We start from the raw sequence: 26,254 nt of genomic DNA on the forward strand, positions 1-26,254 counted from the left end.
TTTATGTAAATCATTCCTAAAAGATTAGCAAATCAGGCCTGGGGGAGGGGGAGAGATTGTTGTGGCTTTCTTTCTAGTTCAGTGTCTTTTGGTATTAGACATTACCCTGAGTCTCCCCTGTTGTGCTGAACTTCAGTCCTGCAAACACCAGAGAACATTCGTAACTTGGTTCAGGTGAACAGTCCCTCTGCACCCTGACTTGCGTGGGACTTCACAGACTCACAGAGGAGGGAAATGCATATATATCCATATCAATGTCAGTATCCATATACGCACACACAGACACACATATACCTCCCCCCAAAACACACACAGACACACCCCTACCTCTGTCCCCAGTGCTGGCATAAGACCACCTATACCAATTACTACTGCCTCGCTGGATGCACAGTACACAGAGCTCTGTTAGGAAGGAGACTGGCTGATGGATCTGACCAGCACTGGCTGCACAACATCACCCTATGGCAACAGTATACAGATGATGGCAAATTCAGCTGGGCAAGAAAGGCCTTGCTCTCACTTTTCCTATCTACACTCAAAAGAGAGAAACAGTCGATCTTGTGTTTTCCTATTCGCACATGAATATCCAAACAATCTGAGCCTTAATCGAGTTTGGGCTGGAGCACGGAACTATGGTTAAAATGGAGCTATGGTTAAAATACTTTTCTGGATCTCCAGAGAGCCTTCTATTTCATCTGCCCCCCCCTTCAAGACATTATCCCACATCAAAACTCTGACGCGATGAACAAATCCCACGTATTATAACATTCCAATTGCGGGAAGCTCTTGCCCTATTTAGAAAGTCATCTTTCAAGTCAACAAGCAGGTACGAGGCAAATACCACGCAGCCATAGAGATAAATGCTCATCTTTATCTCCTATGATTAAAAAAAAGGGAGAAGGAGGAGAGAAGAGATACTGAATCAGAAGGGAAATCAGGTAAACAGAATCTGGGGAAACATGCTCATGCAATACATGAAAAATATGAATTCATACTAAACAAAGGTGCAAAATTTTAGCATACAGGAGACTCCAAAATCAATTTTTTGCCCAGGAACACTGCTCCATTACACTGTCCCCATGTTTTACAGGGAACCACTAACACACACTGAGTGCTGTGGTGCCACCAGGAGAATTTGGCTGTGGAATTGCCTGACCCTTGAGCATTTTAAGATTCTCAGCCGTGACTTTACACTCCCCTTTGTATGTGTATGACCGTCTTTGACTTCAATGAAAAAAGACACGGCAGCAGCTCAGAAAATTGCAAAACTCACCTCCCACTTCCATTCAGCCACCTGCTGAGCCTAGTCCAAGACAGCAAACCCCCTTGCACAGCCACACAGCTACGTTCTCTGTAATGCCTGCCCCACAGTGCCGGGGCATGCACATGTGCACTTTCATGGTGTAAAACCAACCAAACAAAATTTCATACCCAAAGGAATATTTCTGAGAAAGCCATGACCAAGCTGAAGAAAGCATCTTTCATTAGGAGCATCCTTCTCATGGGATAAATAGAAGGAGGCTAAGTCTGCCCTCAGACAGACAGACAGAAGTCATCTGTTGCCAACACGTACAACAGATCTCTTGGCATAACAGGCTTTTTGTGCCTTCCAGTGCTGCTCCTCCAGCATCCGGCTGCTCAGGGTACCGGCCTGCTGTACAACAGGGCAGCAGTGCTGACGGGTTACACTCACAGACTACAGCTGCCCCTACAGACAGCGCACAGGTGTTTGAGGCTAAAATTTTGCTCTTGTCTCTCCTGCAAGGCTACAATAAAATAAAAATAACTTCAGCATTATTTCCCCTCTAGATTGCACACAAAGAAGAAACCAAGCCCCCACTGTACTGCAGACTGGCCCATTAAAGCGAATGGTTAAATTCTTGCTATGAAAAAGTAGGCGTTGTTGTCTGTTTTGTGAGGCAGAAATCAATATTCCCGCCTCCTCTCCTTCTGTTATTTCACCTTGAGATACTCATGCTCAGATAGACGAGATCTGAATCTTACTCACTGTTACTGCAACTTTCCTCTCTCCAGCATTTCAGAGGGTCACAGATGTTCTTGGAGTCCTAACCCGCCTGTAATTTACCACTCAGCTCCCTAAACTGACCACCACTGGTGACTGAAGTACTGACTGATTTTCCTTCCAAATCACACCACTGTGACTATTTCTAACTATTTATCTACATCCTTTATCTTAGTCATTTTGCTCCCTGTGTCCTCCAATAACAACCCTCTCTCTGCCACAGCCTTTCTTCTCTGGACCCCTATAATTCACTCCCTGGTGCTAGCCTCTTCCATACCGTGGCCTTCTCATATAAACGGTGTTTTACTGTGAAATGCTCCTTCTGCTTTCTGTCTCCCTTTAATCTAACTGGGGGGGGTAGCCTGGTTATGAATTGGGGGGTGGGGGGGTGGCTGGGGGAAGAACCTGGGTGACTGATGCTCAGCCCAGGTGAGCCTGAAGCAATGTTGGCTGGGGAGAGACTAGCAGGGTAAGATAAGCTAGCACTATACCTCAACAGCTGCTCCTTTGACTAGGTTTCCCTTCAGCAGTTCAGATTGAGGGGCCTGGACCAATTCCCACAGATCAGGTAGCAATAATGCCAAGCTGACTGGGCTGTTCTGATGAGTCCTCTTGGATGCAGCTCTGTCTACTATCATGCCTGCCTCTGTCACCTAAGGATTAGACAACTGCAATATGCTCTGTTTGGCACCATGCTTTAAATCCATTCATAAACTGAAGGCAGTGCAGAATTCAGCACTCTGTTAGATAAGCCATGTCTCTCACCCACAATCAATCTCATGTTTGTGCTCCATTTTTATGCCATCTGACCACTGGTTTCCATACAGATTTTAACATGTTCCTGTTGACCTCCAGTGCCTCGCATACCAGAACCCTTTCCACCTAAGAAATCACCTCTTATATTTCCTAGAAGCTGTAGAAAAGACATCAGGTATTCTTGCACAGGTACCTGGGAGTGTAGAGTTGAGGGTTGTTCAGTCTTTAATTTGCCATTGTTTGCTGGTGACAGTCTGATGAAATTGCTGAGTTATAATGAAGACAGTTTTCATTATCTGTCATTTAAAATGTCAAGGGAACTTAGACTGAATGGATAGGTGCTACCTGTTGTTTCAAATAGCTTTTGATGAAGAAAATACATTTCAAAAGTACCAGTCACTGATTTACAGGTGCTGCACAAAGATTACATAAAACAGTGAGATCCCTCCAAAGAAAACAAGCAGACTCCCCCCTTGCTCTCTAGTTTAGACATCGGCTTATCATCAGTGTGGTGCTGACTTTCTTCTGCAGTAATCATCAGCGGCTTTCGGATCTGCAAGATCCTAGATGATAGAGGACAATACCAAGAAAAACAGGAGTCTTCATTATTAGAGGGCACTTGAGAGTTTTGGCTTAGCTACATAAATGCTTCACTCTCGTTCTTTTGCATTTTTACTTGTGCACTTTTATGGTGCAAACTCTGGATCACTTTAGCAACAGATGTCATGACTGGACATACTTCTGTGCAAACATTTTGCTAGTCCCTCTCTGCTGAAGGTGTTGGCCTCTCACAGCTGAACTGCAATAACAGACTGCGTGAATGTTCCTAGTCCATCTGAGCACAAAATCTGCCAGCTTATTTTAAATCATATCTGTTTATTCCCTAGCATGAATACATCTGCTTACAATACCTGCCTTGCAGTTCCTGAGAGACACCTAGGACAGCACGTTTCTTTTCTAGTTATATCCCTATATTTTAGAGCATCCATTTAACTTGTGAGATGGTGCTGTATAGGGGACCTGCCTTGGTAATGCAACTCTGATGGGATACACTCCCTGTGCCTTGGCTTGCTTACAGGATGGGCTCTTCCTACACCCAACCTGTACCTTTTGCCTGTCCTTTCTGTCAAACCAAGACAAAATGAATGCCAGCAGTCCAGCCAGCATGCGAGGAATGCAGGTAATACTCTGGCTACAGTGTCTTTAAGAAACACTTGCATTTTTGGCAATTGCTTTTATATGAGTATCCAGCATCAACAGCTGTAGCATGAAATCTCTTGTAAATTTTTAAATGCTGAAGAACAGGTACCTTCCACTTAAGAATCAGATAACAAAGATTGCTGCTGCTTTGTCCAGTAACACAACTTCAGCCTGCCTGGGTCCCATCCAAGTCAGCTGGCTTCCTCATCCAGGTTCCTATTTCCCCCATGTGCAGAGACTGCAGTGTCCCCTGTGGTGTCCCAGCTCTTGGTGGTGTATGTGATGTTCAAAACTAAGATTTGATGGTAATGAGGAAGGAGAGAAGAACTGAGCCTTAGGATGGTGGACTCTGAAATTCACAGATGTGGGGAAGAAATAAGAGTTGTTCTGAGACCTGATCATTTCCATGTCTTGTTTCTATTAGGACAATGTTTCCCAGGCACTTATTTGAGCCATCCTTACAAAGCATCTCTGAAAGAAAAGGGTTTATGTTCCTGGCAACACATTCCAAAAAAACATGTCCCCAGCTCCCTGCTGCCATAAGCAAGCACAACTCCAGTGATTTCAATAAAGCTGCACTTTCTGTGGCCCTAAGGCTATAACACTACAGTAAACAAAGCCAAATACCATAAGCCAGATGCTATAAGGTCTGAATCCAAGTCTTCAATGTCATACACACATGATCCACCAAAAGGCAGCTGAACCCACACCTTCAGCTGGCTGTCACAGAGCTCTTTCACCCACCAGCAGAACGTGAATCATAAGGCCTCATCCTGAGGCAGGGCAATGGCTGGTGGACCTCAGCCTGCTCCTCACAGACACTTCCCCTTGAAAGGGCAGCAGTACCCCACTCCTCTAGGCTCTGTGCTGCATCAGCACTCCCAGCCTCCCTGCTGAGTCCTCTGCCCTCTCCAAAAAGAAACCCCGCACCCTGCTCTAATGGCCATAAGGATGAGTTCGAGCAATAAAATGCAGATACCACAACCAAATGACCTTACAACTTCAGCTGCTTACCACTCCAGTTTCTTCACTTCCCCATCATACAGCTTGTTTTCCCTTTACATCTAAAACATCCAAACACCGCTCACTCTAAGCAAGGGACAGCTCAAGGCTGTTGCCAGACTAGGTTTGGGATCCACTGGCACGTGCTGAAAGCAGACCCACAGTTCAGTTAGATGACAGCATACATCCTGGAGTAAGGAGGATGTAATGCTGGCTAGTTGCTCATGACTGAGTGAACACAGCAAATGAATGGTTTTTCCAGCTTCAGAAGTGGTCCCTGAAGGCCAGCAGTAAGGGACTTTGGCTTGATAATATAGTCTGGGGAACATACTGCACACAGATCCAGTGAGTAATGTTGAAAATCCATAGGCAAAGGAAATGTTTTAAAACAGAGGAGGAAAATCTACTTGAAATCAATACCGTGAAGGTCTCTAAAAGGAAACACTCTGCAAAAAAGGACACATTTGCCACATATAAATCTTTAATGATATCTTGTAGTTCTAACAAAGCCTTTTTAAAACAACAACAACAACAAAAACCCAACCAGATACTGTAATACACCTGATAGAGCAATAATCCTCACATGGCAAAATATGATTTTCACACCTGGTAAATGAAATGACTCTGCTGTATCCCGAGGCCAGGGTTAGGGGCTAAGGTGAGCTGTTAATGGAAGGTTAGAGACCACATAACGGCTCTTCAGGGAGCACCTTTCAGATGCTCTTTTCATGTACAGTAACGCACAGTGATCAGAAGGCACTGGCGGCACATACTAAAGTCACTGTCACTGACAGTGGTTCTAACTGTGGAGTCACCAGTTGATAGCTCAGGTTCACATAGCTGGCTTACATGCCAGCGGTCCTCAGACTCAGGATAAGGCTCACTCTCTTGCAAGAGCAATCCTGTATTCTTTCATCTCCTTCCCGGCAAACTTTCTGCAGCACACCAGGGTTAACCACTCACTCTCTCCTCGCAGACGAAGAGTGAAGCTATAGAGCCGAGACAACAAACTTTTCGACCGCATACAGCTAGAGCCTCTGAGCCATTAAAAGAAAAGCATACAGTGAAAATCAAGGAAAATACTGATCACAGGCCATGCTGGTAGGAACCCAATGGCATTCAGAATCCGCCTTGTATCAGCACGTGAGACTGCTAGATCCAGGCAGGATGGCTATGCAATTTGCCAATCACTCAGGAACAAGAGAGAAGTGAGATCTGCAGGGAGCCAGCAGGCCCTGGAGGTATGGATATTTACAACAAAAAGTCTGAGTGGAATCCGTAAGAGGAAGACACATGGAGTAATACACTACATGCTCTAGCACCAAACAAAACACGTGGCTTAACAAGACACTTTAGAATATCTGGCTCCATAAATTAGACTGCGATTCCCAGTTCTTTAGCTCCCAGCTCCTGCTGATTTCTGTGGATAAAGGGGATGTTTGTCACTCGCAAGATCAGATGCTAGATCAAATGCTTTTCAAGAAGTACACATATGAGTATGTTCCTAGGGAAGAATGAGCTAGAGCTAAGCCTTCAAATGAGCACAAGGAGAACCTCCTGCCCACAGACAGGAAAGTGGTAACCTCCTTCACTTCCTTTGTGGCTTTAACCTAAACCACAACTCCTCCCTTTGGGTTAGGAGTCTCTTCCACTCATTCAGATGTTTGTCAGCTTGTCTCTCTCTAATACCCAGCATCCATTGCTGCCATATAGGAAAAAAAAGCTCTCTTCTTTTCTCCTCTCTCCCACACCCCTTTTGCAGTTTCTTTCCTAAACAAGAATGGCTTCAATGCATGGCAAAGCAAGTCTAAACCACAGCTCTTCAGGCACAGAAATCAGCAATTGCAACATGGAGCAGGGAGAAAGGAGACGTTGGCATGCAGGCTACCCCAACATTTGGGAATACTGGCAGTGAGGAAACATTGCTGCCAGCAGGAACAGTGATGCCAAACCAACTCACAGGGCTTTTCCATGAGTGCGAGTGCTCCTTCACAGCCCTGGGCACAACATCCTTCCTTCTGCCCCAAAGAGCTTCAGAGCACAGGCGAAGCGCTGAAAGCAAGGGGCAGAAGCGGGCGAGTGCAGGGAAGAGCCATGCTGCCACACAGGAGGCCCTTTGGCTGTGTATAGGGAGGTGAGAAGAACAGGTCCCGTCATCCCTAGTGTGGGGTGTCAATTAGGGAGAGGCAGTGGCTCCCCCCTCACTGAGATCCCATCATCTGCTGAAGGGAGGTTTAACAATGTGAGAGACAGTGGCTCCCACCCAAAACCCTCCTGGTCCAAAGGCTTAACCTTATGACACCCAGGTGATATTGGGGTTTTTTAGAGACAGTTGGACTTTGTGAAAGATTTGAGCAGTACTGCACAGGCATTTTTTTCTACTTACAACTGCCTATACCAGGTAGGCAGAGAGGTACTCAGGGGGCAACCTCTCCCACCGCTCCCACTGCAAGGCACCAGGCAGCCACACATAGTGTAGAGTGATGCAGTCGCTCCCCTGTCAGCCCCCACTCCCAGGACCACCCGGGACTATGTACGGTGAAAGGGAATGCTTTTTATTCCTTCAAGATTTTCAGAGATTTCAAATCATTGTTCTATATCTGATCAGAGGAAAAAGAATAGTTTTCAAAACTTATACCTAGAAACTATGACCAAATTAATTAAATGCAAGACTTCATTTTACCTTCTTGAAGCACTTCATTTTGACAGCTTCAAAACTTATCTCCATTTTTTTTCAAGATGGGACATGAAACTGGAATCAACTTTTCCCGAAAATAGCAACAGTTTTGGCAAATCAGCAATTTTCTAAGAAAAATGTATCACTGGAGAAAAATCCTAACAAAACCTAGTTCTATTATTTCCTCCCAGCATCACACAGGAATATGCCTCTGTGGTGTAATTCAGCCTTAAGTTTCATAGCAACTCTGATTCAGACACATTGCACACAGATATTAGAATATGCCTTTGACATCATGAGAGCAATGCAAAATAGTGTATATACAATATGGCCAAGCAATGCTGCTATGGAAACCCTTGCTTTGAATTCCTGTATATGGGGTGTTTAAATTCTTTTCCCTAATATTGCTTTAACAGAATTTTGTGTATTTTACTTCCTTGCTCAAGTCATCTCCCTCCTTCTGGACTCTCCCCGTTGGAAATGAAAGATGTTTTTGTGGGTGAAGCAGAAGGTGATGAGATCTGCAACCACATTCCTGGTGCTGCCATACACACCAGCTCCATGAGCTACAGCAAGAGAAGTAACTGATTTGTGCCTCAGTTTCTGCAGCTGTAAAATGGAAATAAGCTGACGTTTTACTTCGGGTATAACTCGAACGTGCTTTGAAATCCTTTGTGACAGCCAGAAGATACATGCATCCTTATTCCTATTTGTTACTTTCCGTAGGCGAGGAGTTACTGTCCTCTACAGACCTATGCTGATGATCTCTCTATACTGAAGAACCAAATCAGGAAGTACAGTCGCCCACTCATGTAGCGAACAGATAAGTAATAAAGCAGTGCACTTGCCAACTCCTAAGGAGGTGGTTTCTTAAAAAGACATAGGAAGCTTTCATGTTTTGAAGCTGACTAATTTCAGAAAGTTCCCGTTTCACTCTCTTTTTCTTAAACTTCTTCAAAAAACATCTGTTTGCCTGCTCTTCTGAAGTGTCTTCTGCTAGGGAGGGTCAGACTGGCTAGATTAAAGGTAACAATGCTGGAAGAAAAGAGGACACTTTAACTGTCCATCTCCTCCATTTCCAACGTGCTCCTGGTGACCCTAGCGGTACTTTTCAGGTCTCCCTCCGACAAGGAGAGGATGCTGCAGCCAGCAACGGCCATCTGAAACTCTACTGAGTCTTTCGGGGTATAGCGCATCTCGGACACATGGCACCACCTCCTGCAAAATTTGAGCAGAACGTGCAATCTAATAATGATCACTCAGCAGCCAAACTCACCCATGCAATCCAGTGATCGCAAATGCAGATTAAGTTACTTGCATTTGTCTGATGGTGTAATTGCCAGACTGCACATTCAAATGAGTATTTGTTTAACTGTGTGATATACAGATAGAGCTTATGCACTTGAGGCCAAATTCACCCCTGTTGTAATTTTCCTAACTCCAGTAGCAATTACTCAAAGGATTAATTTGGCCCACAGTGTTTCCTAGTATATGTGATTCATCATTTCTCTCCTATAGCAAAGAATAATATGCTGTTTCAATCAGTGGTGATGTCCTGGCCTCCTTGAGGCTGCCGGACTCCCTGTTTAATCAGACATAAAACAAATCACTTGCAGAGGCAGAGGCGTATAAGCATGCTTTAATTACAATATTGTAACACCAATTAGAGATCTATCTAATCGAGGACTCAGTACTTCCTACTCGGGTATTACTCCCATGTTGGGATAATTACTGCTAATTAAGCTTGGAACTAATTAGGCCAAATGATCTCATTTATACCAACATAGATGACTTCTAGGAGTTCACACACACACAAAAAAATCCAAGTGTGATTTTATCATTCCTGGACTCATCAGCACTTTGATTTTGAAATGGACTGTCCCTCCCCAATAGATAAGCCCTGTTAAAACTGAAGTCCCAGATCTCAGATCATCTCAGATTCTCCTAAGGTAGAGAAACACTCTCTGAAGGTGTTGGTTGGTTGGCCCAAGTCATCTTCTGCTCTAATAGACACAGTGGATTAACAGAGCTGTGTCCCATCATGGTGTGGTTCATTCAAAACCTACAGGCTGCTCTCACACAGTTATGGTTACAACTTCTCAGTGCACTTAGCACTACCTAAACCACCACAATCGCTGCACAGAATAAGGTTTGCTGTAGGGTGCTGTGCAGTGTTAAGACTTACAATAACTTAAAAAAAAAACTTCTTAAACACCTATAGCCGTATGTACTTGTTGCATGACTTGCATCAATGCTGCATATAATTAGAAAATGCATCCCAACACTGTTTAGTAAGGGTGGCTCAGCTGTGCTGTATGTGATGGCTGAGGGAAGAGGCTGACTCTAGCTAATGGAGTTCCTGGCAAAGCCCATCTGTGCTACAAGACTCCCCATGTACACAGTCTGACTCTATCTAACAAAGTTGGCTTTACACTGCAGTCAGAAAAATAAAGGACTGCCTGTGAAGCTGTATTTATGTTGCAGCTTCTCCTCCTCCCCTCCAATCCCAAAATTTCTGCACCAGCTCAACGCTGAGATTCTCAGGTAGAAGAGACACCAAGGCAACTACCATTTTGACCTGCCCTTGGCTTATGGAAACAGTCGCAGGCAGTTAAGTAGGGTTAGTTAGTACAGTAATGTTGACATGGCTGAACTGGTGGGTAAAACAAAGCTTAAAAACAAAACCTTTGAGCACTGCATTTTTGTCTGGGTATTTTGGGGGACTACGAGTTGGTCAGCATTTCAACAGTTGCTTCTCACCCAAAGATGGTTTGCACCAGTAGTGTGATTTCCTCCTGCAGTATTTGCTGACTTCAGTTTCATGACTGAGTGAAAGAAGAATGCCACCCACCAAAATGCCAGTCCCACCTTTCAAAGTGGCTGGACATCTTTCAAATGCAAGGAAGGACAAGTATCCAAGAACTGGCTGGGAGCACCCATCCTGCCACCCATCTGTCTGCACTACAAACTTTACAAACCTACATGACCTCTGTCCCTGGGTAGTCAGCGTACCTCAACACCTCTGCTTAGCCTGTCACATCTGCTGAGGCTGCGAACTGGCGGGTCTGTGCTATCAGACAGTACAAGTGAGGCAAGAATGGTTCAGTCACATTCACTGCACAGGCCATCTCTTTCTGTACACCCCTTCTTCCAACTCCTCCCTCAAATTCAAGCCTTCCAGGATCCGCTTCAAGGTGCAGCATGTAGTAAAACCTGCATTCTCTTTACTTTTGGCTTTCTTTCACCAGCTGCCTTTATTACTCCTAAAGCTTCCTCCTAAACACTTAGTTTTCTCACGCTTTCTCATACTTCAGGCTGGAATCCTGAAGCCACTGAACCCAGGAACTCACCATTGTCTCCAGGTCTTCTTCCAGCCTGCCCCTTTATCCTCACAGAGATTATTGTTCCCTGGTGAGTCACAGACACCCCCTGCTTCTCCCCTCCAAATGCCTCCTGAACAATGTTCTCTTTTCCAAAGCCTGTCAAAACTGAGCCCAGCAGGATTCCCTACTCCAACCTGACCTGGTTACAATACCTCCTGGAACTGATCCTCCAGCTGTCTGTGAAATTTCTGTAGAAGTGCCACTTCTTTATGCAGTACCATTAGCAGAAGATTAATAAATAATGCACAGGAATAACACAATCCCCAATAAACAATGTACTACTACTTCTCCTATTTTCTTAAGTGAGCAACATGGATCTAAATCTGATCTCCTCCTCCAGTTGTTACCCAATCTTCATCTCAGCTACCAAACTCTCTCCTCCCTCCCCTGGCAAGCCTGCCATTCCTTTCTTCCCAGCTGCCAAGGCCTTCACTGCTACCTCCTCCAGCCCAAATACACTAGCAGACACGAATGCAAGCATCCATACACGTATCAGGTTGCATGTTGAAAATGCACATGCTTCCATACACTGCAATACAGTAGCCCACAGCCCACTGAACCATATTTATTTAGGTATTTGCTGGAACCCCTGCAGGAAGAGGTGGGTTGGAGGAGATCTTCTAAAGCAAACAAGATCACTGAACCCAAAGACTGAGCAAGACAGCAGTAGATGTATGATCAGGGCAGTTTTCAGCAGAAGCACACAATGGGCCCAGGGGGCCTCTCTGAATGGGATCTTTAGCGTTAAAAGGGAGGAATTCAGGAGCTTTAGATCAGAAGTGCATCCCTAGCGGACATTAGCTCTAATAAATAAGATGCTTTATACTGACAGAGTGCCAGAAACCTCCTCACATCCTCCCCAAGCTCTGCATACAGGCATCTCTTCAGTTGCCGGTGGTTTGGATGGCAGAAACCAAGCAAACAAACTCCCTACGTAACAGAGGAGGGAAGGGAAGCAACGTCCTGGTGGAGGAACATCAAGTCACAACCACTAGAGAAAGCATCATGAATGCTCTAATTTGGGACTACAATAAGTCCTTCAGGATATGGACTGTCTCCTTCCAGTGTCTGAACGGTGCACTGCACAACAGGACCCCAGCCCCATATCAGCACTTTACTATGCAGTGTACAAATATTTACTGTCACCATCTCAGATGGACCTCCCCAGAGGCATCTGCAGGGGATGATGGAGGTTTGAGTCAGTGACCTAAGACCCAGACCTGGGGAGCTCACTGTGAGTCATAGTTCAGTATGTCCTCCTTCCAGACAGGTTCCCTCAGTTATTTTCAAACAGTCACAGACAGATTTGAGGGTTTTAACATGTTTTTTTCAGAGCAAATCCCATACTCTTATCCAGGGTCTGCCTACATGCAGAGGTCCAGTTGGTGGCCAGCCCTGTGTGGCCCTATATGGTCAACCCTGTATGTGAAAAGAAGAGGCAGAAAGTGCAAGGAAACAGATATGGGCCAGAAATAATCAAATTCTCGTTCTCCCAGAGTGCTAGCCACAGGAAAACATCCAGGGTCCCAGCAGCAAGATGGCAGGAGAGTGGGGACACTGGCCCTGTCTCCTCCCATCCTGAATATCTGAGTTGGTACCAGCTGCATTTCCAAAAGGAAAGCAAAGGGGCTGCTGCTTACTGCAGGCAGCTGCCAGGTTCGTATCCTCAACCCTCCCAAGAGCCTTGGCTCAGGCTCTTGTTGCGTAAGGCAGGGACGCATCCCTAAGTCTGAGGTTTAGAAACAAGATGTATTTATTTGTTATTATTTTCAGTTATCTGAGTGCAGTAAAGGTCAGAACACTTACCTCCTGGGGTTGGTTCCTGCTCCCACTCATGTGATTCAAAGCCAATGGAATGATTTTTTCCGTACTTCTCAGACAGAAAAAATCCAGTGGGAATGAAACCTGATACAGGGCATTTTCTAAAGAGGATCTGTGGGAAACGAGGATCCACCGCAATGGGAGGAAGGGGAGGCTTGTGGGCATTCCTGGGTACCTCCTCCCCAGTCCCCATTAGACACAATGAAACATGAATAAAGATGGGTGGGGAGGCCACAGCTTTTTACCCAAGTTTTAACCTAAGCTGATCGCAAGGACAGGAGCGGACAGTATCACCTACGTGATACTCCTGGAGCCACATTTTGGGTGACAAGACTCAAGGACACAACTGCATGTCCTGTGCCCTGTACACGGGCTGCTCCATAATCTCCAAGATTAATTTATGCAAAACACGGGAAGACGTGCTTTTTCCTTTTGCAGTGAATGACTTCATTAACCTTTCAGGAGCTTGCCAATAGTGTAGTAGAAGCAATGGGAAAATCACTCTTCCGGGGGAAGGGGACTTCTGCCGTGTTGCTAACAGCACTTACCTAGGAGAGGCCAAAGACACCAGCAAACAATGGACCCTGATCTAGTAGTACTCTGCCTTCCCCCTCTGCTCTCCTGGTCCCTGCCCTGCTCTTGCAACAGTCTTTCTCCCCCAGCTGCTGACAGCTCATGGCCCTGTGACCAGAGAGCCAAGCAAGCCAGACGGGAAGGCAAAAGAGGCAGAGGAACACAATTTTGGAAAGAGTCTGGAGAGAGACCTAGCCCATAGGCAGAGAGGGAGGGAAAGAGCAGGTAAAACAGGTGAAGCAGGTATGGAGAGGGAGAGAAACGGCTGTGGGAAAAATGGGAAAAGTTGTATGGCACCTTGCATGGAGCACAAGGGATACCAACTCAGCATGCTAAGGAAGGGTCGGTCTGTTACAGAGACAGAAGGGAGAAATCAGGAACTGTCTGCTTAGGAGAGCTGAGGCTCATGACTTTTATGAGCCTGGGACTGATGAGCATGATACCTGCCCTGGCAGGGGCAAATGTGGTGCTACCCAGAAATGGAGCTAAACTCCACTGGAGGCCAGAAAGTCGCCATGCCCTGTTCTGCAGGACACTGGATAAAGTTCAACGCACGGCCATCTGTGTGACCTCTTCATGCCTTGCCGTCAGGAACACCTGATGAGCCCGGATTTGGTCAGTTCTCCCACCAGCCCAGCTGCAGACAGCTCTCCCTGCCCTGGGGAAAGGACTTCTCCACACCACGTGTCCCCATTGTGGGAGGCAAAAGAGTCCATGAAGGGATATCCAAAAAAACACCACCTTTCAACTCTCACTGCTGGCCAGGATCCTTGCAGCCAAAATCCTATTCCTGCAGGGAGGTGGTTAAATATGCTGCATCCACTCTGGCTGACTTGGAGGAAACTCTATCCCACATCAGATAGCAGGATAGCCTCTGCGTGGGATCAGGTGGCTCTCTCAGGCAGCTGGGAGAGGGGTTCTCCCTAATGCAGTGACCCTGCTGTTCTTGTCCTGTCGAAAGAGTAATTCTGTTCCCCCACAAAGCACAGGTCTCCTAGGAAGAGAGCACAGTTATCCTGACCTGCTGGGCACTGGCTTGCGGGCTCAGTGCAACTCTCCAACAAGACGCAGAGGCCTCCCCAGGCCTCTGGTGCTGGTCCTCTCCTTTCTCCATCACTGCTTTCCCTGGCAGAGCATAGGACCCTGAACTCAGCCGGGAGTGACGCAGCAGGACAGTCACCCTCCTCTTGACAACCACAGATGTCTCCAAGCAGCCAGGCAGAACACAACCCACGATTTCAGAGCAGAGTGCCTAGAGTCAGGGGGAAGTTGGGGGAATGGGAGGACAACGGGCCAGGACCAGAACAAGTCACGAGGCCACATCCGAGGAGGTAAGGTGACGTCAGAAGACCAAACTTGAGACTACAGACTTCATCGGGCTCCCAGGCAGAAATAAAGTACTCGGACATTGAAGTGACAACCGTGCTGCAGCTCAGAACAAGACCCGAGGCAGCTCCATCCAAAGCCAGCAGCACACAAGCAGAGGGAGTCTCACTCACCTTGCTCTATCAGAGGGCAACCTCCACCCTGCCTGGCTGACAGCCGGGCCATGGCCACGGCCGGGGGCTGTCTGGCCCATCCCACGCCCTGTCCTTCTCCCTCGGGCCCTGGCCGGCCGGCCACGGCTGGGCTGCAGGGACACACGGCCAGGGACAACAAAACGGGGTCCACGGCAGAGGGACACATAAGGGAGGAATTTGGGGGAGAAACCAGAGAGAGGCGATAGGAAGAGTGTGCGGTGCATGAATAGTGGGGGAGGGTAGAAGATACAGGGTGAGAGAAGAAAATGACATGAACAGAAGGAAGGGAGCTGCAAATAGAAGGGGATGTGGAAACAGCAGAGAGAGACAGATTGCAAGAGCGATGGAAGTAGAGGAGACCTAGAGGGACAGAATATAATAAGAACTCTTAAAATGAAAGGAAAAGGGGGCAGGGAGAGAGGAGAGGAGAGAGGAGAGAGGAGAGAGGAGAGAGGAGGGATTTGCAGTGTCCCAGAGAAGGAAGATGAAAACCCTGCATGTTTTTCTCCTTAGCTTTCAAAGGTTTTGTGGAAGCAGAGTTAAGAGTTGTCATCTTCATTTTAAGAAGCGAGGACCTAAGGCACAGAGACTGAGGGAGGCAGTGAATGAGTGAGTTGGTAGGAAGGAGCTTAGCTCAGCTCCCTACTTAGAGTCTTCCATCAAAGATATAGGTGAAGAACAGTCTTGACTTTCTTCTCCTGAGCACACCAGAGAGAGCCCACTACCCAAAGATGGTAGGAAGAGGGCCTGCCAGAAGAAGATGAGATAACCCAAAGTAACATAGGAAAAAGAGCGGCACCTGCTCTTTTTCACCAGTGCCAAAGTCTCTGGAGATCTGGATTTAGACGTATTCAGAGTAAATTAACCTGGAACACACCAAAACAAGCAGTGTCTGAGTGCTTACGTGGAGAATTACCCGCAGGGAGAAGATGTTGCAGTATGGGTTCAGGTCTTGCCAACCCTACCAGCTTACAGCCAGCTGCAAGGAAAACAGAGAAGAGGAGCGTGCGGGAGGCTGCGTGACGGAGGCTCTGCTCCTGCAATGCTAACATCTTTCATTTGCAGCTTTTTTTTTTAGGTGTCTAATATTTATCCAGTTTAATTTGTACCACCTTTATGTTTCAACTGCCACTATGGAAAACAGGCTTTTTGTGCGTACCAACACCAAGCCCCCAATGCCATGTACGCCCAAGCCAAATATAGTTTGTAAGAGCCCTGAATAAACCAAATACCTGATGCCTGCTTGCACTCCCATATACACATGAGCAAACAGAGCTTCCCAGTTACTCACTGCACACAGGCATCCAAAGGATCCAGTATTTTCCTAACCTCAGACAACACTATTTTATGGCTTGCTAGCACAGGAATTGTCTAGGATTCCCTCATCAATGAGTGACGAAGGTCTCCCTGCTCTAAACTGATGTTAATGGCAGGTTGTGTACCTTGTTTGTTTATTGCTGAGGAGGAACGTTTGTCGTGGCTGTCAAGTTTATAAAAATATTTCCATGACTTCAGACAGCTTGGCGTTTTTACATGCAGCTGAGAGAGTGGGTGAATGTACAGATGAAAAATTGAAGAAACATTAGTAAGGGAGGAAAGAGAGTATCTCCTAGCACCACCAAGATGGCTTAGAAAGGCCAGGGAGGTCAGAGACATTTCTGAATAAAATGCATTTTTTTCCCCTGGGGGTTTCTGAAGAGCTGGCGGTAATTAAACATTACAACACCTTTCTGGAGTAGATAAGTCAGCTGAGGCCATCTGAGGTTAAAGGACTTGCCCGTGATCACACACAGAAAATCAGTGGCAGAGATGAGAATTAAACCCAACAGGCTTAGCTTCCATTACCCAAGTCCTACACACCTGGCTGGTGTCCAGACCAAAGGATGGGAGCTGTGCTGACTGTGGACCTGACTGCAAGTGCAGGTCCTCCAAGACAGTATAGCAATCGGGTGAAAAGCTGAGCGGCAGGCATCCACCCTAACTTAAAGATGGTAATTGTGAAAACAAGTGACAGAAGGCTGGGAAGCAGTGCCTAGTTACGAACCGTGGTGCCAAGTGGATTAAATATACATCGATAGATTCAATTACAAAGAGCAGCACGCAAAATGGAAGTGACTGCAGTCAAGGATCCAGGATGGCAAGAAATAACCCCAATATATAATCACAGTTTTTCAGTTGGAAGAAATCTGTGCTTCCAGACCTTGTGGAGAAGGTGCAGCCTTCCGTCTCCAGGGGGACTGTCCCAGGCCACCCCAGGCATGAGTGGGCAGTGACACCCAAGCCCCAAGGGCTAGTGAGAAGCCTGCAGGACTCAGGTTTAGTGGGCTGAGAGAGATCCGTATCACCTAATGCTGAGCAGCCCTTTGTTATCGCTGTCACCAGAGAAACCGGAGAGTGAAGTGGTGGAGAAAGTGAGCTATTCCCTCGTTGTTGTCCCCGGCCACCCCCGCCTCACCAGGGCAGGGCTGAGACGTACCCGCCGAGGGAGGAGGAGGAGGAAACCTGCTCCACACTTCAGGGGTCTGCACTGCCCTGGGCAGGAATATCCAAAGACACCCTCAATGGTGTCGATATTCAGCCCCATGTCCATCTGTGCCCAAATGCATATTCTATTTTGGGGAACCCTGAAAGTACCAGATTCGGCAGAAGACAAGGCCAGATCCTGACACCACTGACCAACTCAATGGTTCAATACTCCTTGTCTGTAGCGGGAACAGAAGCTCACCTCTTCGCTCTCCTTCTTCACTCATGCATTTCCCCAGAATTTCAGAGAGTTACAAAATTATCATTGCACCCCCCCCAACTTCATCCTGCGCTTACCACGACACATGTACTGCCTCGATCACTAGTAATGATTTAATTTCCTCCGTCCTCTTGAAGCAAAAATAGCAAGGATAATCATTCAGCACTCCATACACACAGCTGCCACCTGAAAAATGCAGGTGAACACAGTTAAATGGAAAGGCAAGTACAATCTCAGACCTTTTTTTGTACCTGGAGAACTAGACCAGCAGTATTTTGCATGCAAGATTACGGGTCTGTGTGTAGTTGCATTTTCACATTCCATTACTGCAATTGCACATGGCCAGTTACGTGCCTTAGCAGCAGCTTACAAAAGCAATTGCTGCTAAACATACAAAATCCAGCCCCCAGATGCACACGCGCAAGACTGAAATACTGGTCCTTATTTTTCTGCTACAGAAAAACCATGCCTTTGGTAGCTGCCTGCCCCCTGCGCAAACACCACACCAGCATATTTCCTTGCACTTACATTTGTATGTTGATCCACATATTTGAGCCTTGCAATAACCTAAAATGTATACAGCATTTTGCAATTAGAAGTGTCCCCAAAATGAAAAAAAGACCCCAGTTTTTGCATTAAAAATTCTTCTCCCAGCAAGCAACTGTAACCACCTCTCCAGCTAGAATGTACTGTCTGTTTAAGGCTTCAGAGAAACACAGCACTAACCCTGTAAGACAGTAAGAGATGAATACTTTTTTTCATTTAAACTATAGGGGAGTTTTACCTAGATAGACTGCAATTTCCTGAGCTCGAGTCTGGCAAAGTGCCCAGGGCTAAGACCACCCCACCCCACCCCCACCCCAAACCCCACCCTCCCCCCCCCCCCCCCCCCCCCGCTTCTTTTGGCAAAAATTACCATGGCGTCTTTAATAGTCAGAAGTAGTTTTTAGGGTTGTTTTTACAAAAGATGCTGAGACAAAACTCAGTTGTAAGCAAGCCCGGGTACTGCAGAATTTCTTCCAAGAACTAAACTGATGCACGATGTCCTAAGCGTACTATCCCCAAATACCCTACCGAAGGATGGTTCAGTACTGAGTCAGAGGGAAGCGGACTGAATCACAAATAGCCATTCCTGCAAACTGCTCTCCACACACACACACACACACAGAGAATTTACAATCCAAGCAGTGACCAGGTTGTGGTTAGCTTGGGAAAGCTGATGAGATCACAGTCTGGGGAGATACAGCCTCAGCCAGCCTCAAGTTTTTGTTAATCGGCTCCTTGTTTTGCATGGAGACGCGGACAGCAGTTGTTATACCAGGTTTACCATATGTTTATAATATTGTTGTTATGGGAATACATGTACAGTCCGTGTCACTGGCAAGTTGCGCTCTTTTCTGTTGGAAGGACAAAACAGAATTCACTGTCCAACAGAGCGCCGAGTGTGCGCATACTTCTAGCAAAATTTATCATAGCACGAGTCACACTCAGTGCAAAACCACATGCTTTGTTCATACGATGGTGTGCGAGCCCACCGTAGTGTCTGCACAGGAGCACACGGCACTTCACAACCGTATGCAAGCAATTTGCTGTGCTGCTCCTTCCCTGGGAGGCGGGCAAGCGTTACCCCCATTTTACAGATTTCAGCAGGAAGACCAATCCAAGCTGTAAAGCAATTTAAGGCTAAGGCTGCCCATCAACTCAGCATCAGGATCTCATGTTCTGCAAGATCTCCATGTCCGAGACCGCCATTTCTCAAATGGGACAAGTGAAGGATAAAGCAGGGATGACGTCAACTCTGTTACGTACATAAGTCCACATCACGTAGCAGAAATATTTGCTTCCCTGTGTATCCCAAAATGGTGTTCAGGGCAATGAGTTTGCTTACAGGACACAGGAATAATGTGGGTTTGTGTGCAAGACTCATCAAAACTACGATGCCCGAGATGCCTGCACCCTTGGGTGTAGGGCAGGGAATATCAGTGAGTGGTGCTCTCAGCTCCAGGGGCAGGAGCAATGTCGGTGGCTCAAGTGGCTCTGCCACGCAGGAGCAGCACCAAGTAACTGCTGAGGAGAAATCCTCTTGTCTGGCAGCCCCCAACATCACAAAATCCAGGCTGAAGGAGTGAAATACCTTTTGTTTACTGCCAGCCCCACCAACTCCTGAGCCGCCACTGAAGATCTCAGAGGCAAGAGCAGCTGACCAGAGCAAAGCACAACCAGTTCAAAGGAAAACCGATTTACCTGTTTAGTCTCCTTCTCCTTCAGCAAACAGTGTAAGAAATGGCCAGCTCCCCTCCCCGCCTCCCCGCCCCAGCCCTGACATGTTGCCATTTTCTGTCCCCGTCTCCATGCAGCTAGTCACATCCCATGCTGTAGTTGAGGAGCGGCGTGCAGGGTTTAATTGTGCACGCGCTCTCCGGGGAAGGGCGGCATGGGATGCAACCGACTGTCCACAAAGGAGTGGAGGCAGGAGGCCAAGGCTGGTTATTGGCCTCGAGTCACACTTGCTGATAGGCAAATCAAGGATTTTAAAGCGCATAGCTGATCAGATCAGCAGCTTGTCCTAGAAGGAGAAAAGTGACATAAAATATGCACAAGCCTTCCTTCTGTCCTGACAGCAGGTTGAGTTTTCAGACGATGTGGAAACAGCAGCCTGCTCTCCTCCCCCCAACATGGTCTCCTCTTGCGCCTTTGCTGCAGTGCTGCCGTCTTGTTCCCGACTCCGGAGATTCCTCTCCCTCCCCAGCCTTCATGACGAGGCTCAGGCTCTGGCCAGGGGGCTCCACGCCACTGTTTTTTATGCCCGCTCAGCCCTTGGCCTTTCTTCTCAGCATGCCAAGCGGGGGCTCATTAGTGTTCCCTGTTGTTAAGCTTTTGTGGCTCAAGCCCATCCAGCACCAAGCTGGAACAGAAAGGGAATCAAATCCCCCGGGGGGGGGGGGGGGGTGTGCAAAACTCCCCCAGGCTGCCAGCCCAGCTGGAATTCAAACAGGTGATCTTGGAGAGGAAAGGTGGAGCATGCACGCGTGTGATCTGCGTGTGCGGGAGCAGCGTGCGAGCTCTGTCTGTGACAAGCAGGCACTGCTTCAGCTTCTTCCCAAAGAGAGCAACTTCGAGTATGTTTGACCTGAGATCAATCCTCTGCATGTGTATGTGCATCACATTTTTATGGCGTTGCTTGTGCATGCGATGTCTCTGGTATGTGTCTGCTCTGCCACGGGAATGCTGCCGTGAACGGAAAAGCTAAAACATGGCACATACTGGTTTTAAGTCTTAGCTGCCTCACATTGTAATTTGTGCTATCGCAAAGCTGGCTGTCAAATACTACTGCTACCAGGCTGATAGAATAAGCTATTATGTAAACTGAGGAAAACACAAGAATTGGGCCGTGTCTGTGCAGGAACCACGCTTACAACATGTGCGCATGGCCCCTCAGGAGGAAGAATGTGCTACACAAGCAGGTGTGTTTGCACAAACTTGCTGTTTCTGTGCATGCAGAGGGGCTGGGTGCATGGGAGCATTAGCGATAAAGCTTTATTTCATTCCCACACGTATTTTCACAAGGGATGGATATTTTGTCCTTGCTGTTGCCAGATTCCAACATAATTAACAGAAACTTACGAAGACATATGGAAAAGGCAAGCCACACGCTCTCTCCCCATCCCCTCAACCGCAATCCTTGCCCAAGTCACTATTCACCCCTTGAGCTGGCTACAAAGATCTCTTCCCCTACCAACTGCCCCCAACTCTGCCGAGTCAGCAAACCCAACCTCCGTTTTCTTCCATGCCAAGAAGTCCTGCTACATCACATTCAGCTTAGCTACGCTCCATCCTTGCTCGTGCCCCGATTCAGTTCAAAATGTCCCCTCTTTATAAAGCCCTCCAAGGAAATGGTCCAAGGTCTTCCTTGGACAACCTTCCTCCCTGATCCCCCATCTGTCTACATCCTCTCTCCACAGGTTTTCCACCCAGCATCAGAACCGTCAGTGCTGGAGATGCCTCCTCCTTCCCAGGTCCAGCTGCTTGGAACAGGCATTTTTCTCCCTACCTCACTGCCTGACAAGTCTCCTTTCAAACATGATCTGATAGTTCTCCCCCTCCTGTGACGATAAACCTCAGAGTCTTTCTCCCTGCCTCTCACATACCTCCATCACTGGACTCTCTCACTGTAAAGCGTGCGGGATAAACATATCATGGAAAACATTACAGCAAATCATGGGGTTTTGCTTTGATTCTTTTTCTGCTTATTTATTTATTTTCTGAAGGGAGGTAACAAGTCAGAGAAGCTGGCTGAGATTTCTGCTGTACATTTTTTTTGCAGCAGCAAGATCCTCCATCTTCCTTGCTGGATTGAATAGGGTCTCAGGACAATTTAGACTCCCTCCCCCATCTCCCATTCCTGCTCATATTCTTCAACACATGATGCTCTCCTCCCAGCCTTGACTGGGAAAGCACGTATCCTCACTCTCTCCCGCTCTTTCGGCTCCTGCCTCGCATAGGTTGTGTCAGGACATTAGGATGACGAACATTTGCGCAGCTCAGATTCTTGTAGGCTGTTTTTTAACAAAACAACTAGAATCAATGAAACCTAAATGACGGCAGATGACAAACTTAAAAGACCTCGCGAGGATGCACCTAGCGTACTGGGAGGCTTTCTGCATCTCACACCAAAAAGGGAAAAATAGCCCTCCAAATTTAACCAAACCCAGCGCCGATGCTGTAATGAGGCCGGGCGTGAGGATCGGGGTTTCTCTCCCTCCTGCCTTTTATGTTTTTTTTTTCCGCTCTTGCACATTATCACCTCACCAACAGTAGGTTAACAGCCACAAAACCTCCAGCAAGCAAGCAAGCAAGCAAGCAGGCTTCACATTGTTGCTCTCACGCCGAGCTAGATATTTACTTGCTGATAAACGGCAACTGCAAATACGTCTCATTTAATCTCCCGACATCCAGGAGGGAAAAACACATCTCCCATCCCCGCGGCAGACTTCCCGGGTCTGCCCGGCTCCGGGGGCGGACGGAGGGATGGAGAAGCCACAAAAGACCCCGGCTCTCCACCCTCGCCCGGGCCGCCCGCCGCCCCCGCGGGGCTTCAGCCCGGCGCAGGGCCGCGGGGAGTCCGGCCGCCCCCGGCCCTCCCCGCCACCCCCCCCCCGCCCCAAACCCGCCGGGACCGAAGCCAACAGGTGGAAAGCGCTTTTTGTCCCTTCCGCGCTCGGTCCCAGCTCTCTCCCCCCGCTCCCGTCCCGGGATCCTCCCCCCGCGGCCGCCGCGGTCCCTCCCCGCGCGCCGCCGCCGCCGGGGGGGAAACTGAGGCACGGCGCCGGGGGGACGGCCGCCGACCGACCGCTGCAAAACTTTCCGCGCCGCCCCCCCGCCGGGTCGGGCCGGGCCGGGCCGAGCCGGGCCGGGCCGGGCCGGGGGAGGCGGGCAGCCTGCCGGGGCGGACTGCGGCACCCGCAGCCGCCTGCCCGCATCCACACATGCCGGCGCGCACACGCCGCCCCCCGCTGCTGGCGGCCGGGCCGCGCCGCGCCGCGCCGCGCCGAGCCGAGCCGAGCCGGGGGAGCCGGCGGCGAGGAGGCGGCCCCGGGGGCGGCGGCGCCAGCCATCGGCCCCCCGCCGGCAGCGCGGCGCGCAGGCTGCCCCGGGGCGGCGGGGCCGAGCCGAGCCGAGCCGAGGAGAGGCGAGGCGAGGCGAGGCGAGGCGAGGCGAGGCGAGGCGAGGCGAGGCGGGGCGGGCGGCGGGGCCGGCGCTTACCTGCCTCAGGCGGCGAAGGCGCGGGGCGGCATGTCGGGGGGCGGCGGCGGGGAGCGGGACCCTGCCGGCGGCGCGGCCTGCGCTCGCCGGGCGCTAGGGCAGCATCAAGGCAACTTAGGGGGAACCCTTGCGGGGCCTATTGTCTGCGCGGGGCGGCGGGGCGGCGGGGCGGCCTCCCCCCGCGGGCGCCGCGGCGCTTGGTACGGCCCAGGCATTCATGCCAAGCGGCTTTCACACATGGAGGCTTGTCTCCAGCGGCTGCTGACAAGCCACAAACAAGACGTCCCCCTCCCTCCTCCTCCTCCTCCTCCTCCTCCTCCCGCTCCCGCCTGCCTCCTCCTGCCTGCCTGCCTCCTCCCTCCTCCTCCTCCTCCTCCGGCCTCCTCCATGTGAACTCCAACTCCGGTGACAGGCGGGCGGGCCGGGCCTCGCCGCCGCCTCTCCTCGCACCCGCAGCCGGCGGGGCGCGGGGGCAGGGAGAAGGCCGCCCGCCGCCTCCCCGGGAAAATGGCCTCGCCGCGGGGGGGGAGCGGCGTTTCTAGCCTCCCTCAGCCGGCATGCCGGCCTCCAGCAGAAAAGCGAGGGGTAAACCTGCGAAGTAAATAATACGGGTCCGCCGCATCCCTCCCTCGCAAGCGCCGCCGCTAACCGTGTCTTCCAGCGCTCCGGCTCCTCGAGGGCGGTTATCGACAGAGGAGCCGGCGGAGAATTTGCCCGATTCCTCCAAGGTCGTGCAAATAACCGCGCACGCTGAACGCTGGAGACCCGGCCTCGGGGTCAACTTAATCTTGCGGCCGCGAGCCCGCTTCACGGCAACATGGTGGCAGGAGGCAGGGGAGAAGGCCGTGGAGAGGAATCGCAAAAAAAACAGCCCTCGTGGGCTCCCGAAAATTTTTGCAGCCCCCAGCACTGTAAACGGCGGGGGCAAGGGAGCCTAGTTCTCCAGGGGGAAAGTCTGGGTGTCTCCAGGCATGGCCGGCTCTGACAACCCAAGGCACCCAAAAAGGGTCTCACCCAACAGCGGGGCCACGTTGGGTCCAGGCTCGCAGAGATTTGGGCAAAGTTTTTCCGGTGACTTCAGCGGAGAGAGTTCCATGGATATTCAGACTCGTACGCCCTCCGTCCAGCAAAAGCTAAACCAAAACGTAGCCAGCGTGAATCATTAAACTCTGTGCTGCCTTACATATGGGTTCAGCAGGGTTCAGTCAGCCCAGAAAGCAAACCACATGACTGGCTGTCATACGTTTCATAACGAAACCACAAAACTGAATCTCAAAAAACACATTCCTGTCCAGGGACAACAAAAGTTTTTTTCTGTGAGTCTCAGCGGAAAAGGTCTGCGGAGCCCAGAAGAGTGTTGCGCAAGCATCAGATGGTTAAATTTAATAAAAATAATTATAATAATCATAATAATCACCACTTGGATAGCTTTTTTTGTCCAATGATCTCAAAGACATTTTACTAACCCAGGCAAGTGTTTTTATCTAAATTTAACAAGTAGTAAAACAGATTCAGGCAGATGAAGTGACCTACCCAAGGTCATCTCCTAAACCTGTAGCAGAAGGGAGAATGCACATTTCTGAACTCAAGCGCTCAAAAGAAAAGCCACTTCCCAAAAAGAGAGCTCCTACAGTCCCCCCAAAACTCAAAAGTTTTATACGAGTCAGGGTTTGACTGTGAGAAATTTTAACCAGGTCTAATTTGTAGCTTGGATACTAGGACAGATGCAAATGAGGTGCTTCCCAGGAAAAAGAAATAAATAGAGGTCAAGCAGGGGAGGAAGGCTGCAACGAAGAATGGCTAGGGAGAAAGGAGAAGGGGAAGAGCAAAGCCAGGAGAGAAGGCTGGAAAATTAGTGACACTCTTATAAATTTCCCAGCTGGAAGAGCAAGGTAGTGCCAAGAGATCTAGGTGACAGGACTGAAGGCAACGTGGAGAATATAAAAACGTGGAAGAAAGTACAGTCTAGAATTTGACAGGCAGGAAAAACAAATCAAACCGTTTGTGGTCAGGCACTTGTGAGTTGGTAGAGCACGCTCTCACCAAAGCCTTGGGCAAAGGTGTCAGTGCTGGGAGCTGGCACTGCAGGTCCTCAGAAGAGGATGACTGCCACACTCAACCCGTTGAAAGCAAAGCCAGATTATACACAGAATGGTCATCACGTCCAGCTTCATCTCCAGCAGTCTCTGCAACAGGATGTAGGGCAGCAGCTGTGCCTACTGGTGCACAGGGTCTGCAGCAAGGCTCTGACACATCTCCCGAGCCTAACATCCAGCTCAAGATTTCTGAGTCTTTTAAAGGAGAATAAAAGCCTCTCTGTATTGTCACAGGTTGAAGCCTGACCATTTTAAGCACCCACATTCTGCTAATGGGGAAAAACAACCCAGGGCTAAACTTACCTTCTTTGGGAATGGCTGTGCCAGATAGATAGCCTTTCTCCACTGGTCCAAGTGTCACTCTTTCAGGTCGTTTTTGAACCTTGATGAAGATGACTTGGTCTTCTCTTCCAGTCCCTGGACTTCCTAATGCCTAATCAGCTCTGGGTGAGGCCATATCTTCTTGCAGCTGATGAGAGCTGCTGCTCTTGGCAGGGTGGATTTTCCCTATTCCTTCATTTCCATAACGTTTCTCTTCTGTTTACTTTCCCATTGCTCTCCTCATGGCCCCAATTCAGGACAGCATGTAAGCACATGTTTAATCTCATTGATCTCATGGCACTCCATGTACGAAAGAAAACATGGGTCCCCTTGCCCAGTGCCTGTTTATGAATTTTATGTTAAAGAAACGTGAGGT

At 48.8% G+C, this 26,254-nt stretch overlaps 1 protein-coding gene across 3 annotated transcripts in view; it reads right to left on the reverse strand.

Annotated features, from left to right (window-relative positions):
• The window catches only part of BCL9 (BCL9 transcription coactivator), a 62,533-nt gene extending 38,777 nt beyond the window's left edge, over positions 1-23,756 (reverse strand). For 2 of the 3 annotated variants that reach the window (XM_069785413.1, XM_069785416.1), the window contains exon 1: positions 23,462-23,756. The gene's annotated coding sequence lies outside the window, so the exon portion shown is untranslated. Of the gene's footprint in view, positions 1-17,775; positions 17,885-23,461 lie in introns of all 3 variants that reach the window. The other variant, XM_069785418.1, reaches the window with a different exon arrangement.
• Positions 23,757-26,254: the final 2,498 nt, after the last annotated feature.

The sequence above is a fragment of the Haliaeetus albicilla genome, chromosome 6, assembly GCF_947461875.1.
Source record: "Haliaeetus albicilla chromosome 6, bHalAlb1.1, whole genome shotgun sequence".
Lineage (NCBI taxonomy): Eukaryota > Metazoa > Chordata > Aves > Accipitriformes > Accipitridae > Haliaeetus > Haliaeetus albicilla.